Genomic DNA, 19,317 nt, shown 5'->3' on the forward strand with positions numbered 1-19,317 from the left:
CCAGCCTTCCAGGACATACTCCCCTAGTAATAAACATTGTATTAGAACTGGATTGTAAGGGTTTGAGAAGTAGTAGCACATAAACTCTGTGACACAGATGTCTGTTCTGACAACTAGCTAGCAGCCCAGGAACAGAACCTAATTCACATATGATGTATATTTAAAAAATAAATTCATCCAGCCATTGTTTTTTTATTGTACTTGTTTAGCAGGTACAATTAAAATCTCATTCCCCGCTCTTAACTCCTGCATTTGTCACAGTATTTTCCTGTTCATGGAATAGAAGATGCGGTAGAACTGCAAACGTTGTGTTTTTAATGGCACACATGTCTTTCTCAAATGATAAACAGAAATTAATATATGATGATTAATGTGAGTACAATGCAGTGAAATCAATAAGCTCTCCAGAAATACAGTGTGTTGTGATTATTATTTATTAAGTTACTTGTTGCTTGAGTTACACAGCAATAAAATCCTGAAGCTGATCATGTTTCCCCTTTTAGTTGCTGGACAGCCTGATTCAAAGCCCTTTGAAGTAAATGGAAAGAATCACATTTACTTCAGTGGCCTTTGAACCAAATTTAGAAAGATGGTGACCACAGATGGCATTTTAGGAGCGTACAGGTCACAATTTGGTCACCCCTGTCAAAAGGAACCTTTCCCTCTGCCTGTCTCTTTCTTTCTTCCCTTCTTTTATTATTATTTATATAGGATCAAAAGTGACCTATCTGATTAATAAACAAATAAGAGGACAAGGTCCCTACTCTGAAGAGCTTACCGTCTAAGCTTACTCTGGAATCTTCTCCTTTCTTTTAGTCCTTCTCAGCTCTCTTAGCATCAGGGCAACAGCACATAAATATAAATATTTCTTCCTGTTTCAGCTGTTGTGAAATCTAGAAAGAAGTTTGCATAAGATAGTACTCCTTGCTGTTATAATATATTGCAGGTAAAGCTCATATCTCTGGATAAAAAGTGCAATGTAAATAGTAAGTGCTACTGTTATTAATACTGTCCACCCTCCCCCAGATCTGAACCCTGACCTAAAGCCCTGGATCCAAACAATCGCAAACTTTGGAGCAGTTAATAAAAGGAATTAAGAATAAAATTAACAATAGTAACACTGCTAGCTGAGGCAGTCTATTCACTTGAAATTTGTTCAGGTGAGGGGCAGCACTGAAAAAAGAGAATTCCAGGATAAAATATGGGTGGCCAATTAATCTGGATACTTTATGCTGTTTGCATAAAATAGGGATTGAGAGCCACTGGCAAAAAAGATTAACTGGAGACTGGGAGCTGAGATGACTGTCTTGTGGGAAGAACTTGAAATGTATAAGGAAGAAAGGGGTTATTTGATGAGAGAGACTGCCTATTCTTTGAGGCACACTGGCTGGATAAACTGATTAGACCAAGGCAAACCAGGGCAGGATGGAAAAAAATGAGTCTCTGGAAATGGATGGAACCTGCCCTGGAAATGGGCTAGTCTCTAGGAGGCCTGTACCTTTAAAGCTTTCAGTTTCCAGCTCTGTCTCTGACCTGGGGCTGGATTTCTCTTTTCTTTCTTGCCTTGGCCAGCTGGCTAAGCACAAGGCTTGATGGGAAACCTCAGGGCAGGCTGCCTTTTATTAGGTGAAAGGATGGGCAGGAACAGCACTGTCCTAGAAGACGCTCCAGAAACAGAGGAAAAGCCTGGTAGTCTCTCCCTCCTGAGAGGAAGCAGGCAGGGAAGAAGCTAGCAAAGATCCAGGAGGAGGCGTAGAGGTGAGCTACAGAAGGCTCTTGAAGAAGTGTTTGTGCACTAAGGAGCAAGGGGAGGAGGCCCAGGGAAAGCCTGGCACTGTAGGAAATGGCCCTGGGAAATAGCAGAGCCAGACAGGTTTCAGCATAGGCAGTGCTTTGTCCTGCCTCCCCCAGTAAGCAGGGCCCAAGCATAATTTTTTCAGGCCCAGTACAAACTTGTAACATGGGCCCCCTCCCACACACATACCTATGGGGGTTGCAGCCTTGGACCAGGCCCCGGTAAACAGTACCCCCCCCCCCCCCAATGTGGGGGCCCTGCCAATAAGTGAGGTTTATTACCCCACCCATTATAGTGTTACCTAGAGAGGTGGTGCAGAAACTCCTGTCCTCTCCTTTCCTCCCGGAAAGCACTAATAAAGGGCCTGTTTGTTTTCTACTTAGACTCTTCTGGTTTGCCTTAGAAGAGAAGGACTTTTTTTGCTGGAGGGCCAAAGCAACAGCCACCTTTAAATCAATGGTCCAGCCCAGGAAACACTCACTTCAGTGAGAAAACTCATCACAGCGGCACATGGGAACACTGGAGAGGTAAGACTGAACTCTCGGTCACCACTCACCTTCCCTTCACAGCAGCCCAAGGAAGGGGAACCTGGAGCCCAAGGGAGGCCCTTTTAAAGCACTGAAATATATATAGATAGATAGATAGATATTGGTGTGGATTTTATTCTATTTGCACATTATAAATATAATCACATCACAGTCACTTGTACCTCAGTTGCTGTTAATTATTAGCTCTGCAATCAGTTCTTCTTTATCTGTTAAAACAAAGTCTAATATAGAATTCCTCCATGTTGGTTGCAACATTTTTAAAGTAGGAAATTATCAGCTATAATATTTAGAAATTCCTAGCACGTTTTAGTATTGGCAGCATGAGAACTCCAGCATATGCCACTTAAATTGAAGACCCCAAGATTGTGTGGCTTTTTTTTTTCCGCTTACACATTACAGATAGTTGTGTAAAGAGACAGCCATTCTAGTGTGATTTTGGTGGTCTGTAGCAGACACTAACTAATACGCCATCTTGTGCTTTATCTGTTAGTTTGTTGATCCATAAGCATTCAATACAATTTTTTTCCAAGTTATCAGTGACTTGGAAACAGATAATTCTATTTTTGACACAGACTACCATTCCCCCTCCCCTTTTTGCCCGCTTGATCCTTCCTAGATAGCTTATAACCATTGATTTTAATATTCTAATCATGTGAATCATCCCACCGGGTTTCAGTAATATCAATTAGATCAAATTTATGTTCATAAATGAGCAATTCCAATTCCAATTGGTGTATAGGCAATTAAATAATTTCTTCTCTTCATGTCCTTTTGTTTCTTGATTAATTTTATTTTCAACATCTTGATTCTGTGCTAAATGAGTGCTCCTTTCAGTCCTCTTTTTACCCTCCCCTTTTTGTTATGAGTTTAATGCCCTCCTGACTACTCTAGCCAGCTTGTCCCCTAGTAGACTGGTTCCCCTTCTACTGAGGTGGATGCCATTCAGACTAGGCAGCTTCCTTTCCCCATAAAAGATGGACCAATATTCCACAAAACCAAAACTGTCAATCCTACATCACATACCTAGACAGTGATCCACTTCCAGCATTTTCTGTCTTTTGTCTTCCTTTGCTTGTGGGACAGGCAGTATCTTAGGGAAAATCTCTTGGACATTCTTCTTCCTCAGCAGGTTTTTGAGTTCCCTGAAGTCATCTATTATCTGCAAGATATCCCACAGTGCACTGTCACTAGTGCTGATATGAACCTTCACCAGTGGATCCTTGCCTGCTGACTTCAGAAGCCTATCCAATCTTAGAATGACATCTCATGTCTTGGCTCCAGGAAGACAGCACACCATCCTGTTGTCTGCTTGTCCCTTGAAGAATGTTCTTTTGATTTTTCTGAGTAGCAAATCCCCAACAAGGACTGTCTGTCCTCCTTGGATAGTTGGAGAACTCTTTATGGGCAAGCTTACTTTTTTTATAGGTTGGGTCGAGTTGCTATAAGTGTATCCTGTACATTTCTCTATTCCCTTGAACCAGATGGATCTTGAGAGGTATCTTCCACAGTTTCCATACTGAGGAGCTCTATTGGAAACATCTAACTGGGTGGAATTCTTTCTCGTCCTCTTCTCTCCCATAGCCACAGTCTGACCATCCTCATCTGTGTCCAGCTGTGAAAAATACTGATGTGATTTCTTGCCTCTGTCAGTAACTGAAGAAACAGAATTAGACTATAACTAATGTTGTGCATGCAAAAATTTTGCTGTAAAAATACATTTCTAAAAAACTATATTGAAATATATATCTTCCAAGAGTCAGTCTTTCAGCAATGAGAGAAGGGCATTCTACTCTGGAACAGAGCTCAGCATATTGTGTATGAAACTTTAATACAATCCGTCCCTATATGTTATACTAACTATTTGGCAGCTGAACGATATTATTAATTCTGTGCTGTCATTGCGATAGATACCAAAGTGAAAGTTACTCATGAAAAACAAACTAAATGATCCTATCTTCTTCCCACTTACGCTATACATTCCTTTGCAGACATGCTGGTCAAATGCAGCCCTATTTAGCAATACAGCAGTGTTTCTCAATTGGGGTTCCGTGGGAACACTGTTAGGGTTCCGCGAGCTGTTCTCCGCGCCGCCGCAAGCAGCTGTTTTCCATGCTGCCGAAAAAGGGAAGATGTCCCGGATTTTTCGGCAGAGGGTATCAAGTGTAAGTTTAATTTAATTTATATTTAATTGAGAAACGCTGACCTCGTTGTTTGTATATAATTTGCTTATTTCGACATTTTATTTTTGGCCCCATATGTAAAAAAACTGTTAAGAGTTTGGGGGGTTCCGCAATTATTTATCGAGTTCAAAAGGGTTCCGTGGCCAAATTTAATTGAGAAACACTGCAATACAGAGATGCTAGAGTTAGCAGTTCATGTTCTGGCATTGTACTGAAGTTAGTACATAAGCACAAAAATTTACAAAGTTACCAGATAGATAGCAGTGAAGTTGGTGTCTCCTTACAGAGACCCCCTGGCAAATTACTTCAGATTACAAGTGCAAACCTCTGACTATGGCTCTTCTGGGGGATCCACAGCTGAGTCCCATCAATCTAGCAACAAACCTGACACTGTTTGAATATGTGACCTTTCCTTGTCTCTCCGTGTAATTTATTCCTCCACCAAGAAAAGACTTCCAGAGAGAAATAAACAAGTGTCTGCTGAACTAGTCAAAGGGAAAATAAAATGACAAATGAACCTCTATGACATAAGCAGGTTGACATAACAAACTGCAAGTGTCGTTCACAGTAAGCCCTCTGAGAGGTGTTTCATCTGGTGATGAGCTTTGGTTGAGGAGGAGTCTTCCACCAAGGGTTCTGTATTTGTGAATATATTATATTATCCATTGACTTGCTATTATAGCTCTCAATTCCCTGCAGCCCATTTGTTGGGAAGACTGGATGAAGTCACACCAATGTCTGAAGACAAAGACAGGGCTGAGTCAATCATCTGGATACATTTACACAGCAAAACATAAAATATGGCAGCACGTCTCAGAGCTTGGGTAAATTCACTTGGGCTACAGGGCTACAAACAGCAGGATAGACTTCCCGCTGAAATCTAGGCTCTGAGACCTGTTCTCCTCCCCAGGTCTCAGAGCCCAGGCTCCAGCCTGAGCCCAAACATCTATGCAGCTATTTTTAATGTGAGACCAAGTCAGTTGACCTGAGCTCTGATACCTGCTGCTGTGGTGTGTGTGTGTGTGTGTGTGTGTTTTGGTTGTTTTTTGTTTTGTTTTTGCTGTGTAGACGTACTGTGTTGTGAGAAATTTGACTTAAAGTAATCAGGTACCACCATGTGGATGGATTGCAGAGGGGTCTAAATTATCCTCCTACCCAAGAGGAAATTACTGTAAGGTGGATGCATAAATGATTGAAAGACCTTACTCAAAAAGTAGTTATCAATGGTTTGCTGTCAAATTGGGAGGATGGATCTAAGAGGGTCCCACCGTGGTCTGTCCTGGTACTAGTCGATATTTTCATTAATGACTTGGATAATGAAGTGGAGAGTGTGCTTATCAAATCTGTTAATGACCTCAAGCAAGGAAGCTTTGCAAGCACTTTGAAGGACAGGATTAAAATTCAAAATGATCTTGACAAATTGGAGAAGTGGTCTGAATTCAGCAAGATGAAGTTCAATACAGACAAGCGGAAAGTACTAAATTTCAGAAGCAAAAATCAAATGCACAACTACTAAATGGACAATATCAGGCTAGGGTGGTAGTACTGCTGAAAAGGATCTGGGTGTTATAGAAGATCACAAATTGAACATGTTAGGAATGTGATGCAGCTGCAAAAAAGGTTAATATCATTCTGGGATGTTTTAACAGGAGTGCCATATGTAAGACACAGGAGATAATTGTCCTGCTCTCAGGTTGGACAAACACCTGTCCGGGTTGGTCTAGGTTTAGCTGTTCCTGCCACAACACTTCTTGAGATCCTTTCTAGCCCTACATTTCTGTGATTCTATGATAAGAAGGTAGGGAAGTAGGTTTAGAGGGATAGGAGTAGAGAACATATTAAGAGAAATAAAATGGTGGGGGTTGAGGGAAGGAAATGGGGAGAGACAAAACAGGGAACAGGAAGCCACTTTCTATGGAGTCTTGTTTGCTTTACAAAGAGAGCAAAAGGAGATAGAATATGAAATAAAAGGTAAAGAAAACAATACAGGAGAAAATGGAGCTGTAGAGAAAAGGAATGAAGGTGCATTAAAAGGGAAAAAGGTAAGACTATAAATTCTTCCAGATGGGTTATCTGCCTCCATGTTAGTACAGCACCTGCCAAAATAAGACTGTAGTCCTAGTTGTGACCCCTGAGTGCTACGATAATACTGTAATTATTGGGTTTACTCTGTACCCCTAACTCTTAGGATGGCAATAGTTTCTCCAGTGTATGGTGTTAGCAGGTGCTTCAGCAGGAGGGCCTCGGAGGCGCTAGTCCTAGTGGGTCCCAATAGCCAGATGTCTGAGTGGTTAAGGGAATGGTTTTTACAAGAGCTGGCAGGAAAGGTGAAAGGTTCCAAATACTGTAGGTACAGACTCTTAGGTTCAGTGACTTTAAGGCCAGAAGGGATCATCATGATCATCTACTCTGACCTCCTGCACATTGCAGGTCACAGAACCTTGCCCACCCACTCCTGTAATAGATCCTATCCTTTGATTGAGTTACTGAAGTCCTCAAATCATGATTTAAAGGCCTCAAGTTACAGAGAATCCACCATTTACACTAGTTTAAACCTGTAAGTGACCCATGCCCCATACTGCAAAGGAAGGGGGAAAAAACCACAGGGTCTCTGCCAATCTGATCCAGGGGAAAATATTTTCCTGACCCCAAATATGGCAGTCAGTTGGCTTCTTGAGCATTTCGGCAAGACGCAACTGCCAGACAGCAGGGAAAGAATTCTCTGCAGTAACTGAGATTGAGTAATCTGAGATTGTTGATAACTGGATTGTTGATTGTTGGATAATGTTGCTTCTAGCTGTACATTTTTCTTTTAAATTGCATATCACAATGGCAGACAATGTAAAGAATATTGCGAGTCAACCTGGGACAAAGGGCAAGTTTTCAAAACTTGTTTGTTCTTCAAGGACTCTGAGATGGAAAGAAGAGAAGTGCTGAGATTCGTGCCATATGGTCAGCCTGTACTCTAACCAATAAAACTTTCTGTACCTACTGAACAAAATAATCCATGTGGAATGAGGCCTTGAATGAGACGTGCTATATGTTGCTTCTAAAACACACCATTTTGCACATCATTTAACATGGGCTGTGGTGGGGAAGGAGAAATTTTCCTGATCTCAGTAGGAGGGACTCCCTTTCATTTCCAAAAGCCTGGTGATGGGCTGGAGTTGTGCCTCACCCAACTAGTACAGATTGTTTCTCTGAATCGAGGATGACTGACAAGAGGGACTGTGTCCCAAAAAGCAGCCCTGGATCACATATGCATGAGCATATTTGTTTCAAAAGAATTTTTCTTTCTTCTAGGAAAAACAAGAGCTGTGATTATGCCTCCTCTGTTCAGTTTACTTGCTTCCATGCCTCTTGGGTTCTAAATGAGATAATTTGTTTCACACATTAGAAAAAGGGCATATTGGGATTTGCTGTTATGTCTGCAAAATAATTTGTTCTGTGCTCATTTGATATGTGGCTTTTTTGGTCTGAAGGAAGCATAATCTAGAGGTTACAGCAGGGGATTGAGAGTCAGATTTTTAGAACCTGATGCACAAAATTTTGCAGGCAAAAATGAACTTGCAATTACCTTGGCTGTCTGTGCATGTGCATAGTCACAGTAACTGTACCTGCACTTAAAAGTGCATTTAACAGGGTTGTGAGCATCTGTAGTAATTGTGCTCAGCACTGGAGGACACAGTGCTTTCTTCCATTGTTCACTTTTTGCACTTGCAATTCTAAGATCCTTGTCCCTGGGTTCTATACTCTATCTCTGCCATAAATGTACTTTGCACTTTTGGTCTAGTCACATAAGTCCCTAAGATTCTCCCAGATGTCAAATAGGAGTGATGATTATTGGTTGAGCTGGCTGAAGAACAGCATAAAATGTTCATTGAATAAAAGTATTCAATGGATGTGGCCATTATTCATTGAATTATTGATCTGATAAGTATCCAAATAGCTCTAGAACCATTCTAATATCTCACACAGTTATTTTTCAGTAAGCTCATTGATAAGTAATGGCAATGTTCGAATAATAAAACTAACTATCTCTAATATTTACTGACCTCAGGGGAATTATGTCATGGCTAACTCATTCGTATTTGTGAAGGGAGTTGAAAGCTTTAAAATGGAATGTTCCAACAAAGTGTTAACAATTCTCACACAGATCCCTTCCTTCCACAGAGCTGTGCTGTTACAAGCATCATTAAACTGAGCACAAACAACACTTAAAGGTTTAGCCACTGAAAACAATGGAAGCTGCTGGGCACTGATCATATCTGAAAATCTGGCCAAGATAACAAAATATTGTTAACACTTCTGATTTATTAGCTTCTTCTATAAAATGTTCAGACCAGACAAGCATGGCCATGCTATGTAAGATTCATGCACATTTCCCTTCTTTTTCAGCAGCAATTCTTTCAGTTTTCTATTCTTTCTGAGTAATCTTTTTATTACTTTCAGAAGAGAAAGTGGAGCCAGGGAAGGAGAAAAGTTATGAAAGCAATAATATGAGTAATACAATACAGACAATGTCACAATTAGAAGAGGCAAAAAAAAAAAAAAAACCAACTAATACACATAGTATAGCTGTGGTTCCTGTGCACGCACTGTGCCCATTTGTGTACAAGCATACCTATATACTCACAGGGTCTGGAGATAAACCATGGGGCAGGTACTGTGGCCCTTACTGGAATGATCTGAATAGTGCTGTTGAATTCAATGGACTCCTCATGTGAGTCAGGGTTTCATAGGATAAAGCCAAATACAGCAAATCCTCATGATTGTTAATCAAAGCTGTCCAGAAAGTAAAACCATCATTTTCTGGTTTTATTTTTAATCCATAATTTATTAAATTAGGTGATGACTGACTCCATCTAGATCTCCCAGACCAGTGCCCAACTCCATTAGGTTTTGGGTGCATTTTTCCAGCATTTAACAAATGCTGTCTTGGCATTCTGGCTGGATTTGCAATAAATAATTCTTGTGATTTCTGATATCTGGGAACCTATCAAGATTGCTATTCATAAAATGTTTTGGGCTATAGGCTAAATAAATGGTTAAAATCACACTTATTTTCCCAATAGTCTCCTTCAAAGAAGCACACACCCTGGGAAAATGCTGCTGCATGCACAATAAATCTTTATTTTTCTTACTGCAATTCCACTGTATGTTGTTGCATATATTAAGTTAGAACATTTTGGCAGAAATCCAGCGGGTTTTATGTTATCTTCAGCTGTTTCCAATGTAGTAAAAATTTCTTCTTACATCTGTAAATCCATGGTTTGTTACTGAAGTTTAGATCAAGTTGGCAACTCTTCCTCCACTTGTCAAACAATTTTTTTTCGTAAGAGACTTGTCAGCCTTTTCAAAATAAGCGTAATACAAGCACAACATTTATCATCATCAACATCCCCCCCCCCCCCCCCCGGGGATAACATTATGTGCAATGCAGTGGAATAAAAAATAAATGTTTCCCCTTCCAAACGTTATCAACAACTTCTTAGATCAGTGCCCAGTGCTGAAGATGCTTGCGAGAGACTTTCTTTATTCTGTGTCTAGTTCTAACTGGCTGTGCGTCAAAACCAAAAGCTTCACAGTGCCTTGTCAAGATTTTCAGTCTGGGAAGCTCAGCCCTTAAAGGCACAGTCCCCAATACCTACATCTATTAGCACTAGTTCTGTCAGGAGGCGGCAAGTCCACTTGTTCTGGTTGTTCCATGACCTAGAGCTCTGTTGGCTCATCTTGCTGTGGTTATTGCCTACCTGAGAACCCTCAGGCAGAATGTCCATCATAGTACCCCTCTAACTCCCTCCCTACTGGGATTTGCCTATTCCTCTGAAGTCTGTGTGAATCTGGGGTGACAACCTCCTATGACCATGGGCAATTTTTTGTGACATCACTGCTGTGTGCAACTATTCTTTCCCATCACAGAGATGCACAGTGTCATTTTCCTAAAGTGGTGGCCTTTCCCATGACTCCAGATCATAGTGGGGTTTTGTGTCTTGCTTTATGCTCTTGTTCTACATCTGCAAGTCTCCAGTGACACGTACGTCAGGTTCTAACAATGCAGACAATCTTTTTGTTGGTTTTCTGTTGAATGAAATGTCAGCAGGTAACAACCTATGCTGCTTTGGTACTGTTCTGTAATTTAACAGTGTTAAATATGGATCAAAGTCTGACTCAGCTGCCTTTTTCAGTAGGTGCATTATTATTCTGACAGTCTTCCATCAGTCCACTGGATTGAGGATAATGGGGAGTAACAGTTACACATCTAAACTAGTACTTCACTGGAAACTGCTTAAATGTATGCCCCCTAAACTCTGGTCCATTGTCAAGTATACCATTGCTATGTCAGGTATACCATGTCTAGCAAAAATAGATTTGACGTTCATTATCACCTTTGTAGCTGTAGTTTCTTATAGTAAGGCTATCTCAGGGAAGTGAGACTAACAGTCTGGGGCAGGTATATAGTTTGTTCCAGCCAGTGTGAACAAATCTATGCCTACTTTGCTCCAGAGAACCAATTTTTCCTTTGCCATCAAAATGGGCTCTTTTGTTTTGTTTGGCCTGCATTTTTGACATACGCAAAAAACCTTACCAGCTTCTTCAATGGCGCTATTCGTTTGAGGCCAATATAAAATGTGTCCGGCCCTTCTCTTTGAAAAAAAATCAATCTTTAAATGACTTTCATGTATACTTTTTAACATTTTTCTGTAACACTTCAGAAATCACCGTCCTGGTGCCTTTAATAAAATCCAATCTAATACTGAGAGCTCTCCCTTAAACTGATGATAAAGGCTAGAAGTATGCTGTCCTGGCAACCCAATGGCCTTCATTACAGTCTTCAGGGTCTCATCCTGAGCAATAGCTCTGGCAATCACAGGGCGCATTTCACCTGAGACTGGGCAGGTTTTTTATCATATTGACTTGTACAAAATCTGGCTATGGACTTGTTCCACTGCACTTTCGTCATATACTCTAGAGAGAGTCTGCAACCATCAAATCTCTCTCCATTCAATTTGCAAATCATACATTTGTAACTAAAAAAATAACCTCTGTATTCTAGGGGTGGTATTTGCCATGCCTCTGTTTGACAATGACTGTAAGTGGTTTATGGTCTGTTTCAGCTATTATAAGCCTCCCACAAATAAAGACCTGAAACTTGTTACCCTCATGAACTAAGATCAAAGCTTCCTTCTCTGTTTAAGCATTTTGACACTCAGTTTTTGTGAGCCACCAGTCTCCAGTTTTGGCCATGTTGTTGTAAAAGGTCTGTGCCAATACCCTCTTGGAGACATCCATGGACAACTTAGTTTTGTGCTTACTGTAATAGTACTTCAGGACGAGGGCCTCTTTATTTCCTTCAGTTTCTCAAACTCTTAATTAGGATTTGTATCCTATGTCCATTGGACATCTTTGCACATCTAGTGCTCTGGTTCAAACAGCTAGATTAGCCACCGGTTTCCCTACATAGTTCTATTCCAAGGAATCTTTGCGCACACACACCCTTCCTTGTCTTTTGGGGTAGGCATATTGGTGTCAATTGACATTTGGTGTCAATGTTACTGTGATCTCACTGTGTTAACTTCTGTCCCTGGTATGTTATTTCCATTTTTGTTTTGGTTTAGCTTTAGCATGGCATTTCTGGTTCTTTCCAAAGCTGTTCAGAGCGTCTGTTTATGGTTTTCTATTGTTTTTCCCTAGATCAAAACATCATCCAAGTAAACCTTAGTGCCATCAATACCAACAACAAATTGTTGTATTTTCTGGTGAAACACCTTAGGTGTCCCACACAACCCAAATGGCAGTCTGTGGAACAATGTCTTCCAAATATAGATAAACATGTGCTCTGTTTGTCTAAGGACCTACCAATGCATCAAGCATAGAAAAATATTTGGCATCAGCCATCTCCCCCAAAATTTCTCCCTTTGAAGAGGTAGTGGAACATGTTTGTTCCCATCTTACATAATTATTTAATTCTTTTATATCTATACGCAGGCTAAGGGTTCTGTCCTTTTTTTCCTCTATAATGACCAATGAGCCCACTCAGTTGGTTCTTCTATTTGCCCAAAGATTCTCAGAACAATGAGCTTATCTATTTTCTTGTTCAGCCTCTGCCATAGGGCAAAGGGAACTTTCCTAGGGTCATGAATTGTGGGGCAGCTCTATTCTGTACTCTGTTGAGTTTCCCTATCCCCTGGAAGACCTCCTTAAACTCTTTCTTAATAGTTTTGGTTCTTTGCCCTTCACAAAAATGCATCTCTTGATAAGACCAAGGGCTTGATACACACTTAACCCAATAATGGGTACTCATTTCCCTGGTGATATTGCAAATTGTATCTTTTTTCCAGTTTTATTTATCCATGCACCTAGGTCACATATGCCTTTAGTGGGAATAAGATCAGCACTGTGAACCCTGAGTGTTCCCTGTTTATCTGCCAATATCTGTGGCCTTTCTTTTAATGCTAACAACGCTGTTTCTGGTGACACCTTGGGTTGTAACCACTTAAAATGAATAAACGTCCCACTTGCTTTCAGGCTGATAATCCATTCATCTTCTGCTGCAGCATTGTCCATTGCTCCTATGAGGAATTCACCTGAGCAACTGGTGCCGTCATCATCCTCTTCGTCCATGCAGTGCACACTCTGCTGGTGCTTGCAATCTGTTGCAAAGTGAAATAATCCATTCCATTTCTTGCATCTTTTCCCAGATGCTGAGCATTGTCTTGGCTCATGTTGATCGCTACAGCATATTGCAGCTCCATGTACTGTTTTTGCTGGACTTCAACTTTTGGTGGCACAGGTCTTTTCTACCTTAGGTCTCTTTCTTGTGGCATTTTGGCTTCTCTCTCATGCGTGCAGTGTCAGAACACTGTCCACCCCTCCATTAGCTTCTTTCAGGATTGGGTGATGTCCTTTGCTTGGCAAATTCTAATTGTTTTGTCAAATTCTGGGTTTTCCAGTAGTCTCTCTTGAGTTTTTGTTACAGATCCAGTCACTGTCTAGTCTCTCACCAGGAACTCAGTTAGCCACTGGAAATTGGCTTTTCAGCCTTAGAGCAGTCACAAACTCTTCTATAGTTTCATGCGGTATACCTCCAGTTTCTGTAAAACAGTTTCATAGTTTGCCTGCTCTGCCTGACTTAACTGAAGATTTTTAAACACATCAGGTGCTTCAGAACCGTTATTGGCAGACCTAATGCTGCCTTCTGCCTGTCGTCCTTTTTGTTGGCACCCATTGCTTGAAGAAATGAAGGAAAGAGCTGTTAAACCTCCAGTTGTCTTCACACTTAGAGAGAGTTTTAACTGTGATGGGGCTTTTAACTTGCATCATTCTTCCACATGGGATATTCTGTAGGGCATATCTACACAGGGATGTTAGTGCACGGCAGGCAAGGGTGTGAATTTACAGGACACTACTCCTTGTGTGGACACTGTTACTGAACACAAAGTACCTGCGTGCATGTTAGCTTAATACACTTCAAGGTTTATTAAGTTTAAAGTGTATTAAGCTAACATGCACAAAAGCACTTTTAGCATCCATTAGAGTGCACACAGGGGGAGTTAGTGCAGAGTAGCTAGAGCTCTGTAAATTCATATCCTAGCTTGCTGTACAGTAGCTTCCCCATGTAGACAAGCCCTTAGTTCCTTGATATTCCTAATACCATGCGGTGCTCAGTGATCACTCAGTATTTTGCTGTTAGCAACATCTCCTTTCTTCTGCATCTGGTTCCAACTGGTTGTACATGAAGCTTCACAGCACCCCATCCAGGCTTTGTCTGGGAAACTTTTCTCAGCCCTTAAAGTCATTGTCCTCAATGCTACAATCAGTACAAGTTGCTTGCAGTGTAACAAAGTGTGCTAGGATAAGTATGCGTGGTATACTAGAAGAGCCCTGGTAAAAATGACATGAGGCTTTTTTTATTCCATTGTTATTTTGGTAACTCCTAGAGGCCAAAACCAAGATAGAAACCTATGCGTGCTAGGTACTGTACATATACACAGTAAAAATCAGTCTCTGCCCCAGAATGCTTACATTCTAAATAGACAAGATAAACAAAGGGTGGGAGAAAGGAAGTATTATCCTCATTTTACAGATGGGAACTTGGGGCGCAGAGATGAAGTGATTTATGCAAAATTAGCAAAAAATATTAAATAAAAATAAGAGCAGAGGAGATGAAAATATACTATAAAGCTCATAATTGTGGTATCAAGCACAGTAAATAACTCAAAGTAGTTTTGTGATACAACATGTGCAAAACCTTCCAAAGTCAGTACAACTAGCATACCACAGCAAACAGAGCATAACAAGCCCAAAACAAAATTAAACGCTGCAGAGGTAGGTCTGGTCAGAAAACTCAGTCACTCCAGGATATGGCCCAGACTGTCTCACACCATGTTCCCTGGGGAACGAAACTGGTAGTAACTTCAGCTCATAGTAAAGACCCATTAAAATTGTATACCCAGGATATGGCAAGAAGGAGAGAAAAGAAGACAGATTCCAGGCAAGAGGCCCAAATAAACAGAACATCCGAGAGGATAACTTCAGTGCAGAAAAATTAAAAAAAAGAGAGAGAGAGAGAACTTCTTATTTGTGCAAAAACATCTTAACATTTTAAAATAAATAAACAAACAAACTATTAACAAAACCTTATCCAGCTGGAACCTCCCAGCAACAGAGAAACCAAGATGGGAAAAGTTCACTGGAAATGTAGAAGACAGCGGGTAAATGGAAGCTTAATGTATCTATTTCATGAGATCTGTCGCTTGATCTCCAAGTCCTTGAAGAGGAAGAGGAGGTACAGTGTTCTCTTCCATTGCTTCAGCTTCTTTCCTCTCAGTAAAACTATTGATTTCGATTTTATTTGAAGATGCATATCTGTTCCATACAAACTATAGCTAGCCTTTTAAACAGCTTGTCCATCACTCTAACTCAGCTACTTACTTCAGCTATATGGTTACACCAGGTGTAGAGTCAGCTGTAGTTGCAATGTACAAAAATAAGAGAATAGAAATGAATCCATCAGGCACACAGAGCACAAAGGAAAGTATTGTAGGCATAGCTGGTAGCAATGCCTACACTAAGGTTGCTGTACACTTCCTATGAAACTCTGGGTTCAGCTACTTATGACTTTAACTGGTCAAGCTGAAATTTTCCATGCCAGGTGTCTGCCTCAGGCTGAACTTTTTGGGAATGGATTCAGCTGTTTCTGAGAACAATATTAAGGAAAAATACATAGTTTTGACCATGTTTAAAAAAAAATCTCATTGAGTAGCTCTAGCACCTTCATGCTTTTGGATCAGAAACTTAAATTTGGCAGGGGGTTGCCCTGGGGTCAGAGAGGTATCTCTTGCCATCTCTGTGACAAGCAACCCAAATTTGGCCAAGTTCATAAACCTTTGAAAAATCGGAGTTTGCACATCCTCAGTACAGACTTCTTAGGGCTTGTCTTCGATATGGGACTCCATTGGGACCACAGCCATTGATGCAGTGGCATCGATTGAGCAGGTCTGGTGAAGACACTCTCAATCAATTGGCGAGTGCTTTCCCATCAACTCTGGTACTCCACTGGAACGAGAAGCATAAGCTATGTCAGCGGGAGAGCGTCTCCCATTGACATAGCATAGTGAAAACAGAGCAGCCTCTCAGCGTAAGTACGTCGACTTCAGTTACGTCACTTAGTACCTTGTGTACATTACATTGCATACCCTGCATTGATGGAGCACGTAGTGAAGACAAGCCCTTGGAGTTTGGCGGCTAAATGCTCTGAAGATTCCATCTACACTGGGCATGGTCCAGTCCATGACTACAGGTTGGACCACCCACAATTTCCTGTATGACTTAGGAAAAGTCACTTAATCACTCTGTATTTCCCTATCTCTAAAATGGAGATGATAATGCTCCTTTTGTCTTCTCTATTTAAGATACAAGCTCTCTGAGGCTGAGACTATCTCTTGCTATGTGTATGTGCAGTGCCTAACCTAATGGCATCTGATCCCTAGGTGCAACTGTAAAATGAATATAATCGAGGGCAATGTCTCACTCCAGCAAGTTCCATTTTTGGTTTATTTTCACTCTTTAAGGTATTGTGCTAATGACTTCCCTTTCTAAGGAGTACAAGCCTACATAGAGACCAGCTGATGCAGCAGCAAATCTATCTCTATAACTATCTTGCATGTAAACTTGAGGATATTGTTTCAATTAAGTTCTTTGGAGTGCTGGTTTGGTTTGAGATGCAGATAGTTGGAGTTAAAGTTTAATGATTATATGCAGCAGTAATAATAAAAGGTTAGCATTTTTGGCATTTGATATGCCATGGGTTGTTTTCTTTTTAATTTCTGCATGCTAGTTGCATTTGCAGTTGTGTCTGATGGTTATCTGTAAAATCTTCCTGTGACTTGCACGTTTTGTATAATTGTTTTCTTTAGTTTGGCTTGTCTGCTTGAATAATTTAAAACTGTTGTTTGAAGGACATCAGCTAGCTAGGAAACTGCTGATTTCAACACTACGTGTGGCTGATGATTTCAGTTGACAGACGCCTTCCCCTTTTTTGGTCATTTTTGTGTGCTCATTTGGAGATTACATTATACAGTCATGTCATGCTGCATCTTTTGGGGTGATTTCTTTCTAAAAAGGCTAATAATTCCACTCCACATTGTGAAGAGCATAACTCATCAGTATGCAAGTATGGTTCTGGAATTACATATCACTAAATTTTATATTTACTTTAATCAAAAGGGACCATATCCTCCCCTTTGTAATAAAAATATTGTGGAAAACACTAAGACCTACAAAAATGACTTGAGTAAATTAATCTACATCATGCTAGCCATTCAGAAGTCCAACATCAGGCAGAACCAGAAACAGCCACTGGAGATCAAAAATCTGTAGCTACTGCACTACAGATGCATGGCTTGACATATGGCAGCATCTGAAGTAAAGGGCCATGGAGCAAAGAAATATTCAGAAAATTGCTGTGAATCCTCACAGTCTGAGATGAAAGCCCCCTATCCTTTCTGTTTGCAGATGAGCTCCTCTATCCATTGGATATATTTGTTTTACCACACAGACATTCCTGTAGATCTCAGTTCTTAAGCTAACATATTAGATGTAACTGCCAACTGAGCGCCCTCCCCAGAGCAAAGCAGCGTAGCAGAGCAGAAAGAAAACTCTACTTGATGCCTCTTTCCTTCCACCTCTGATGATGTCATAATGGCTTGTGAGTAAACGTACAAGCTGAAGTATAATGAATGAAGTTGTATGAATGAATGTAACAATGTACGAATGGATGAATGAATTGTTTCATGTATGAAACAATGAAACGTACATTCAATGAATGTTGAATGAAGTTCAATGTATTGTATAAGTATTTCTGAACAAGAATCCATCAGCTTTGACTGTGCATAACAGTTGTAAACAACCAGTTTGAGTCAAGTCTCCAGATACAGTAATTTAGCAAATACATATGTTGCACTGTTCAACAAAATGGGCTAGTAAACACTCACATAAACACTGATCGTTATACTTGCTTTCCTCTAACCGACCTCAGTATTTCTTTTGTATCAGTGATGTACCCGAATGTTTGAATGCTTATATCCCAACTGTATCACTAAATTGATAACCCTTAATCTGAGATATTGTACTCTTTTTATTGTATGACTTTTGAACCAAACCTTGTGCCTTTTGAATAATCTATGCATTATTCCCAGATGTACAGAAACTCTTCCCTTCAAAAACTCTGTATTTAATCATTTTATAACATTAGCTTTAATAAAAAAATTTAAATCTGTTAATAGGCAAATTAATCTTTACCTTTTTTTTCTTGAAACATATAATACTGTGGTGATAGCCATATCTAGTCATAATTTAGGGGAAGGAAGACCTGAAACATGCCATGAAAATGGAAAGCTATCACAACTTTACCAGCTGACAAGGGAAATGGCCCATGAAACATCCTTATTACTTTCTGGGCATGTCAAAGCTCAGTACATTCTGACTTATTTTAGAAAGTCCACTTGACCCAGAAAACATCCAAAGCAGCATATTTTTGCTCTGGTCAGACGTTTAAACAGGTTGCCCATTGCCATGCATCCCACTGAATAGGAATGGGATATTATAGAGGAAAGTTGCACAGAGGCATCATCTGTTAAGCATATGGTTAGTGGTGACCGAGTGCCACCAGCTGAGTCATTATGTGTGCATATGTGCATCCTATGCCCTACCTAGCCAAACTTTGAACAAGAATCCTTGATATCCTATCATGGTCAGGGGATGAGTCAGGCTGAGAATTCTTGCAAAAAAATCAAGTCACTTTATGAGTTGAAAGGAAAAATCTATCCAATTTGACTGGCTTAATGTTGTTTCTTACAACTTAAAGTCATTCAGATTTTTAGTACTTAAACTTGTCTATTAGCACTGAAAAATAGCACTGGTTGTAGGCTGTGAATTGGTTTGGATGGTAGATGAATACAGCCTAGGGCAGCGCTAACACTGAGTAAACCTTCTCTATTGTGTTCAGTAAGAACTTAACCCTTTCTTCCTAGAACCTTTCTTCACAGCTGCCAGTAATTGCTAAGATTTTCTAAGGACATAACGTCACTAGCTCACACCCATAGTCATTTTCACCTACAATAGATCAGAAAACATCAGCTGTACCAAAAATTAATCACATTCTTATGAAAGACATCTGACACATGGCATCAAGGGAAAATGATGTATGTGTTAGTCTTTCGCAACAATTACTCATTTATGGTTACACTCATAAACATTGAGATGGTCTGTAGAATCAATACATGACTCATAA

General features: G+C 40.3%; 1 long non-coding RNA gene across 1 annotated transcript; it reads left to right on the forward strand.

The window, feature by feature from the left end:
* Positions 1-1,634: 1,634 nt before the first annotated feature.
* On the forward strand, positions 1,635-7,514 carry LOC137157339 (uncharacterized). The gene is made up of 4 exons (XR_010921072.1): positions 1,635-1,758; positions 2,179-2,322; positions 4,332-4,505; positions 7,360-7,514. It is a non-coding gene; the product is annotated as an uncharacterized lncRNA (long non-coding RNA).
* The last annotated feature ends 11,803 nt before the right edge of the window (positions 7,515-19,317 follow it).

This window comes from Emydura macquarii, unplaced genomic scaffold (genome assembly GCF_026122565.2).
Source record: "Emydura macquarii macquarii isolate MOO-44397 ecotype Brisbane River unplaced genomic scaffold, CSIRO-AGI_Emac_v2 contig_1483, whole genome shotgun sequence".
Lineage (NCBI taxonomy): Eukaryota > Metazoa > Chordata > Testudines > Chelidae > Emydura > Emydura macquarii.